Source organism: Magallana gigas, chromosome 6, assembly GCF_963853765.1.
Source record: "Magallana gigas chromosome 6, xbMagGiga1.1, whole genome shotgun sequence".
NCBI lineage: Eukaryota > Metazoa > Mollusca > Bivalvia > Ostreida > Ostreidae > Magallana > Magallana gigas.
In genome coordinates this window covers 11,066,945-11,076,426 of record NC_088858.1, presented here as the reverse complement: position 1 = coordinate 11,076,426, position 9,482 = coordinate 11,066,945, and positions in this window count along the sequence as shown.

Sequence of the window (9,482 nt, the reverse complement as noted above, 5' to 3'; positions counted from 1 at the left end):
GTTTTCTCCCAGATGTCAGTTGAGTTTTCAGATGCTGAAGTCTTTCTTCTACCTCTCGATACTTCTTCACTGTTTTTTCCCCTTGCCACCAGTTGCATACTGGAACATCTTTACTTCATTTGCTACCTGCTCCTTCTTTAATTCCTCAATAATCACATAGTTTGATTTTCACCCTCTTCTTCAACTTGTGCCATCCCTCTATATGGTTGTTGGTTCTGGGTCCCTCAGCCTGATAGTGATTCCGAGTAGATGGGGAGAATCTGACCTCTATACATGTCTCTGTTACATAGTCTGTGAGTTTGGTACAGTCCTCTCTGTCTGGTGCATTTTCCTGAATGTGCAGCCAATAGTCCATAACTTTGACGAGAGGTAGAAAAGGCAGAGCTGCTGCACGACGAACAAGCATGTTCACTTCATGTAGGATTTTGTAATCTCTCTGTAGACCACATTCCTGGGTCTTCTTCCATATAGCCTTGCAGTAGTGGAACAGGCAACCTTTGAGTTCCGCTATGGGGAAAGTCTCTACTACTGCAATATGTTGAAGCACACTCGAAGTCCAGGCTGACTGAAGTTGGCGATAAGGTCTGGTTGTGGCGCCGGCATATCTCTTGAAGAAGAGTGAAGAGTCTGATGTGTCTTTGTCTCTCTTTGGTAGGAGTGAGAAAACTAGTGGGAACATAGCTGACCCGATAAATTTACGGATAGTGAAGATATTGTCAAACATATGGGGCGCTGTATAGAAAGTTCCATCACAGTATATTCTGTCTGCATTACACAGGTGATGGATATTCTCAAAAGTTGAAAAGATGAAATCTTGTTGATGTCTCCATCTTAAGCCTGTAGGAAAGGCTCTCCACTGGTAATCTGGCGAAATATCATCTCCAATGGATTTCAGGTCTTGTAGTTGGAACTGATGGTAGCATCTTCTGTTTGGATCTGTATAGTGAGGACTTCACTGTGTGTAATGTTGGTAACTTTGATGCAACCTCTCTATTCTGAGCATCCCATGGTGCGTCCCTGGGCTTGGTTATCTCCTCGTCATAAATGGAAGGCAGTGGTGTGAGTTCGTTCCGGCTCTTTTTCGTGTGGTGCTGAGTATGCGCCTTTCCTCCACTTCTGCTCGATCAGGTAGATGATTGTGTGGTTGTCCAATCTTCTCTGGTACAAATTGTGGCTTTGCAATTTCGTTGAGTACATTTCCAAGATATCCAAGTTTCTATTTTGTTATTCTGTCTATATGTATAGCCATTCCAAACAAGATGTCTGCCTCCTCTGTCTGTCTCTATGAATCAACGTGTAGTAATACTTCAGCCATTGTTGTTTAGTAAACTGCTATGTTTCATTTTTACAATACCTATTACCAAAGTCTTTGACATATCCTTTCAACAGAACCAAAGCTAGAACCAAATTGGTCAACTTTTGGCAATTATAGGCAAATTTTGTTTATGCTTACTAAGTTATACAAAGCTCTTCCCTTAAAACTATTCTTATGACATACATCAAGGATTTAAAAAGACTTAAGATAATGTTAATTCATGAATGAATTCAATTTTACATCTGAATTATATTTCATAACAGCCAATTAATTATTGTAATATAGAATTACTGAAACATTTTCATATGGATTTATACTATAACCTAAAAAAAATTTGTATTCATTTTCCTGTTCACATTTTATTAAATTTTTAAATTTCATTTCATTTTCTAATTCCGTTTTTTTAACCTGTGTAATTAACTAATTATCATCAAAACATCTCACCAATTTACAAGTTTTGTTTGTATAGCAGTTACATTTAGAAATTCCCATTTGGCCTTGCTACGTGTTCATCTATTTTTACTTGTATTTCACAGTTAAGGCGAAATGGGCGCACACCGTTGCAATTGTTCTTAGTCCGTCGTCATGCGCCGTGCGTGAACAATTTTACATTTTTAACTTCTTAAAAACTGCAGGGCAAATTATTGCCATTTTTGGTGTGATACATCTCTATGGTAAGTGAAATCTAAATTGTGAAATTCGTGGCTCTACAACCCTTGAGGCGCCATAGGCGGGGTCAAGTATGCAAAAAAGCCAACTTTTCAAAAATCTCTTTCTACTCCCACACGTTAAGAAAAAACTGAATGCATGGTTATGATGTCCATGAAGCCCATTTCCATAACTATGAACTTCATGACCCCCAGGTCAGGGGTTCCGGTTCTGTGTGGCCAAAATGGTCATTTATTGTTAAAGGAGCATGGTCACGATTTTGGTCAAATTTTATTTTCCTGTTTTTTATTAATTACAATGCTTTATGAATGCATTTCTAATGATCAAGTGAAATTTGGGTGGCCGTCGATGAGTTTTAAGAGAGATACAGGGCTCACAATTCTTCGTCATGTAAACAAGGCTCGTGCCCTGTTTTTGTTTACATAGGTTCAATATACCAGTAAAAAATCCTTTTCAAGATGATTTGTCGAAATTCTTATTCATTTTAAGCATAAATAAACAGTTCCTAACGATTAACACATTCTTTGAAGTCTAAAACTGGAATTTACTTCATCATCTAAAATGTAAACAAAAGCTTTGTTTACATAGCGTGGAATTGTAAGCTCTGTAACTCGCTTATAACTCAACAAAAGTCACTCAAATTTTGATTGCCTATTAAAAATGCCTTACTGAAGCATTGTAAACATTAAAATTGAAAAATAATTTTTGACCAAAACGTGACAATGCCCCTTTAATGTATATAATGTTTAAAAACATCTACTGACACAGAATAAAAACTGAATGCATAATTAGAAGAAGAAAAAACATGAAGCTGTCATCTTCAATAATATTTTATGTCACCTACTAGTGAGCCAAAGGTTATGACTTGGAATGATATATATTTGTCTCATTATTTTATTTTGTTAAGGAATTTCAATGAAAGGAATGGGTAAATTCACATTATTAGAATAGAGAAAGAATGAAGCTATATATCAAAGTTAAGATATTGTGAAAGCATTTGGAAAGTTTTGTTTTGTTTTGTTTTGTTTTGGGTTTTTTTTTGGGGGGGGGGGGTAACAGTAAATGAGTAATCTTCCCGTGCATAGTAATTAATCAATGAATATAATGTAAATTAAGAAGTTGTATGATTGTAAATGCAAGTATTTTTATCATTTGAAACAAAATTAGTTTTTGAACTTTCTAAATAAACAAATAGACATGTTAATAGTAAAGTTGTTATTGGTTAGACAGAATCACTGATAAGCAGTACAAGTATAAATGTCAGATGGTGAATGTATTAAAACGCTGAAACAGGAGAAGTGACTAACACAAAATAGCTTTTAAAACTGTTTTTGTTTAAATGTTCTGTCTGCCGCTTGGGATGGGGGATGGGAGGTTGTTTTTTAATCAAACATGTCTACTAGCCACCTTGCTGTAGTTTATCTAAAAAACATATATATATATATATATATATATATATATATATATATATATATATATATATATATATATATAAACCTATATATATATATATATATATATATATATATATATATATATATATATATATATATATATATAAACCTATCTTTAAAGTTAACAAATATAGGGATATTATTTTCTATCGGAGTCTTGCACGTTTTCATCAATATCAGGTCGTGCAATTTATTATGATATTTAAGTTAAAATAAAATATAGGTTTCATAGTCCTTTTTTGAAAGATTTCAGGCAGGGAGATGGTCATCATTACATCATTATAATTTTTCTACTCCAAAATAAAACTGAATTTAATGCATATACGTGACCTCTCGAGAAGTATGTGTATGGGCTGTGGTACTCAGGTGACCTTTAAGGCATACTATTGGCAAATAGATATGAATACGACACTTATTCGACTTCATAAAAAATCGGGAAGGGGGGGGGGGGGTTGACAGTCTATGGATATTAATAAGCTTCTCTTAGCTAATTAGAAGAAAGAAGTCAATATTTGTTTTGATGGGCAAACTAGTTTGTAACATCGATATCCCACCGAAAGTCCAAGCTCTTGTTAAAACGGCTCTATTTTCATAAAGTGATATACCATATAGTAGTTCTATATGAAGTTATTGTGTTGTTGTTATTTTAATAATATCTTTTCTTTGACATTTTTATAATATGTTTCTATGTCGTCTATTATGATTGTTTTTTTACATCTATAAGTTGTCAATTTGAAAAAGAAAATAAAATTCCATTTTGAAAAAAAATAATCTAACTGTATTAAAAATCACTGGATACATTTATTTAGAATATCAAATAATGTAACCGTATTGTATTTAACGTGATTTTTCAAAAGAAACAAATGAACTCACATTATCAAGTCGTGTTTTATTGTGAAAGCAACTAATGATGATATCTAATATCAAATTTATAAAATCTGTTATTTTTAGCATTAAGTTTAAGGTCAAACTTAAATATTCATTTGATTTGTTTGGTGTACTCCGGCCGACCCATTAAAATTGCCCCACTCATAATTTTTTTTAAGCATTTTGAATTTAATTTTTTTTAAATTGATTTTGTCCATGTCGTATTAAAAATACTTTAAGATAATTTTTTGTATCAATAAACATTGAATTTGTTTAGCTTTATCAGTTTTAAAAAACGGAAAAAATTGTTTGATTACCATATTATCAACGAGCAGGAAAATTATGAAAGAAGGATACCTACCCACTATGGACAATATGGGTCTAAGAACATCAAACACTGGCCTCAAAAGATTATTTTTTCCGTGATCGAATACCTCCGTAACATTAAAGATACGACAGAGTAAATCCAGCATGGCCCAGAAGGTTGTTGACATCCATGTTTTGCATGTAAAAGTCAACTATGGGCCAACAACTTCCAGCATTAGATTTTTCTATGGTTTATCTCATACGACTATTTGTGTCCAAAATTCAGGTCTCTGGCTCCGAAAGACTTCATTTCAAAAAATACAGCAGGTTTTGGAATACTATGAAGAAGTGTAATTTGGGTGTGAACCTGAATCAGATTACTATGGTAGCATATCTCTGCCCCTTGTTTAAATTTTTTTTTTCTATCAAATATGTCGACATGCAAGATAAATATGTTGGCATGCAAGATAGTTATGTCAACATGCAACATAACTACGTTGACATGCCAGAAAATTGCAATCAAATGAGAATTATAAAAAATCCCCCAAAATCTCAAATATTGCCCACATGTGACATCCAAGATGCTAGATGCTTCTTATTTATATCGAAATACAACTTATTTATGTTAACATGCAAGATAAATGTGCTGACATGCAACTTATTTATGTCGACATGCAACTTTGTTATGTTCACATGCTACTTGTTTATGTTGACATGCAACTTAGTTATGTTCACATGCTACTTATTTATGTCAACATGCAAGTTATAAATTGCATGTCAATATATTTATCTTGCATGTTAACATAAGTAAGTTGCATGTCGACATAGATAAGTTGTATGTCAACATAAATAAGTTGCATGTCAACGTCAATAAGTTGCATGTCGACATAAATAAGTAGCATCCAGTATCTTGGATGTCACAAGTTGGCGATAATTGAGTTTTTTCGAGATTTTTTATAATTCTCTTTTGATTGCAATTTTCTTGCATGTTAACATAGTTATGTTGCATGTTGACATAACTATCTTGCATGTCAACATATTTATCTTGCATGTCGACATATTTGATAGAAATATAACTAGCATACAAGGGGCAGAGATATGCTACCATAGATTACCTATTGCTATCCGTGTTTGTCTACGTGCATCTTTTGTCAGTCGATGTATACAATCTGTGGGGGAAAGGCATCAAATTGTGACTTTCATAATTGTCACACACTCAGAAGCTAAAATACTGTGAAAAATCGGTATTAGCTTTTAAAAAACATTCTAACCAAGTCCAGTTTAAGATTAACAAAGTAGAATATAGCAAAGTTGTGATTATTTCCTCCTTTGGAATGCAATTATTCTCGTCTTGTACAAGGCATTTATTCGCCAAACTGAGTGCAGTTGTTAAAATGCCTTTACAAAAATAATGAAATGCATCACCTTACAAACTTACGCGCTCTACATGAAAACATGAAGTGTAGAGCCTCGTTGGAAGAAACAGTGACAGTTCCTCCTAATTCAGGGTCATTCATACTAGTTAGGATACCAGGAGCAGAGCACCTTGCTGAGTCAGGCCTAGTAGAGCCTACACTTGACACAAACAAAGCCTTCATTGTTCCTGGACTGGTCAATTTAAACAGAAATGATGTTTCCATTAACGTCCTTAATACCACAACTGATCCTCTTACCCTTTATGCCAATCAGCAAGTAGGCAATTGCGTTTCCTTTACTGAATCAACCAACAACCAATACCAGTCTGTACCAGAGCCGTGCATAGTGGCTCTTCTAATAATGGTGGCGTCTCAGTGCCGGACTACCTTGTTGACCTGTTAGAGAGAAGTTCTGTTTTACTAGATGGTGAGCAAGTAAAAGTCCTACAAAATTTGCTCCTTAAATACAAAAGTGTCCTTTCCAAATCCTCTGATGATATTGGTCGCACAAATTTAACTGAACACAGGATAAATACCGGTACAGCGTTTCCAATTAGGGAACTTGAAAGAAGAATACTGATAGGAAAGAGGGAGATAGAAAGAGCTTCAGACTTCAGGTGACCTGTTGCAATGGTTTATTCCCATTTCGCCTTAACAGCTCTCAGGCGAATTAAGGTGAGATGGGAAGTTGTGTAAACATCTAATTAAGTGTAATAATTGTTTGTATGCAATACAGGTATTATCATTAATCTTAAATTATTTGGTTTTACAATAAACTATGAGTAGTTTATATGTTTATAATACAGGTATTGTGGAGAAAGTACTGATAAAAGACTTTAATTGTTTTATTTTAAATAATGGTAAAAGAGTTTAAAAGCCCTACTATATTCACACGCACTATCAAATTAGTTCAACTTCAAAATATAGGATGCTAAATCGCCATACTGGTGGAAGTTTTCTCCCAGATGTCAGTTGAGTTTTCAGATGCTGAAGTCTTTCTTCTACCTCTCGATACTTCTTCACTGTTTTTTCCCCTTGCCACCAGTTGCATACTGGAACATCTTTACTTCATTTGCTACCTGCTCCTTCTTTAATTCCTCAATAATCACATAGTTTGATTTTCACCCTCTTCTTCAACTTGTGCCATCCCTCTATATGGTTGTTGGTTCTGGGTCCCTCAGCCTGATAGTGATTCCGAGTAGATGGGGAGAATCTGACCTCTATACATGTCTCTGTTACATAGTCTGTGAGTTTGGTACAGTCCTCTCTGTCTGGTGCATTTTCCTGAATGTGCAGCCAATAGTCCATAACTTTGACGAGAGGTAGAAAAGGCAGAGCTGCTGCACGACGAACAAGCATGTTCACTTCATGTAGGATTTTGTAATCTCTCTGTAGACCACATTCCTGGGTCTTCTTCCATATAGCCTTGCAGTAGTGGAACAGGCAACCTTTGAGTTCCGCTATGGGGAAAGTCTCTACTACTGCAATATGTTGAAGCACACTCGAAGTCCAGGCTGACTGAAGTTGGCGATAAGGTCTGGTTGTGGCGCCGGCATATCTCTTGAAGAAGAGTGAAGAGTCTGATGTGTCTTTGTCTCTCTTTGGTAGGAGTGAGAAAACTAGTGGGAACATAGCTGACCCGATAAATTTACGGATAGTGAAGATATTGTCAAACATATGGGGCGCTGTATAGAAAGTTCCATCACAGTATATTCTGTCTGCATTACACAGGTGATGGATATTCTCAAAAGTTGAAAAGATGAAATCTTGTTGATGTCTCCATCTTAAGCCTGTAGGAAAGGCTCTCCACTGGTAATCTGGCGAAATATCATCTCCAATGGATTTCAGGTCTTGTAGTTGGAACTGATGGTAGCATCTTCTGTTTGGATCTGTATAGTGAGGACTTCACTGTGTGTAATGTTGGTAACTTTGATGCAACCTCTCTATTCTGAGCATCCCATGGTGCGTCCCTGGGCTTGGTTATCTCCTCGTCATAAATGGAAGGCAGTGGTGTGAGTTCGTTCCGGCTCTTTTTCGTGTGGTGCTGAGTATGCGCCTTTCCTCCACTTCTGCTCGATCAGGTAGATGATTGTGTGGTTGTCCAATCTTCTCTGGTACAAATTGTGGCTTTGCAATTTCGTTGAGTACATTTCCAAGATATCCAAGTTTCTATTTTGTTATTCTGTCTATATGTATAGCCATTCCAAACAAGATGTCTGCCTCCTCTGTCTGTCTCTATGAATCAACGTGTAGTAATACTTCAGCCATTGTTGTTTAGTAAACTGCTATGTTTCATTTTTACAATACCTATTACCAAAGTCTTTGACATATCCTTTCAACAGAACCAAAGCTAGAACCAAATTGGTCAACTTTTGGCAATTATAGGCAAATTTTGTTTATGCTTACTAAGTTATACAAAGCTCTTCCCTTAAAACTATTCTTATGACATACATCAAGGATTTAAAAAGACTTAAGATAATGTTAATTCATGAATGAATTCAATTTTACATCTGAATTATATTTCATAACAGCCAATTAATTATTGTAATATAGAATTACTGAAACATTTTCATATGGATTTATACTATAACCTAAAAAAAATTTGTATTCATTTTCCTGTTCACATTTTATTAAATTTTTAAATTTCATTTCATTTTCTAATTCCGTTTTTTTAACCTGTGTAATTAACTAATTATCATCAAAACATCTCACCAATTTACAAGTTTTGTTTGTATAGCAGTTACATTTAGAAATTCCCATTTGGCCTTGCTACGTGTTCATCTATTTTTACTTGTATTTCACAGTTAAGGCGAAATGGGCGCACACCGTTGCAATTGTTCTTAGTCCGTCGTCATGCGCCGTGCGTGAACAATTTTACATTTTTAACTTCTTAAAAACTGCAGGGCAAATTATTGCCATTTTTGGTGTGATACATCTCTATGGTAAGTGAAATCTAAATTGTGAAATTCGTGGCTCTACAACCCTTGAGGCGCCATAGGCGGGGTCAAGTATGCAAAAAAGCCAACTTTTCAAAAATCTCTTTCTACTCCCACACGTTAAGAAAAAACTGAATGCATGGTTATGATGTCCATGAAGCCCATTTCCATAACTATGAACTTCATGACCCCCAGGTCAGGGGTTCCGGTTCTGTGTGGCCAAAATGGTCATTTATTGTTAAAGGAGCATGGTCACGATTTTGGTCAAATTTTATTTTCCTGTTTTTTATTAATTACAATGCTTTATGAATGCATTTCTAATGATCAAGTGAAATTTGGGTGGCCGTCGATGAGTTTTAAGAGAGATACAGGGCTCACAATTCTTCGTCATGTAAACAAGGCTCGTGCCCTGTTTTTGTTTACATAGGTTCAATATACCAGTAAAAAATCCTTTTCAAGATGATTTGTCGAAATTCTTATTCATTTTAAGCATAAATAAACAGTTCCTAACGATTAACAC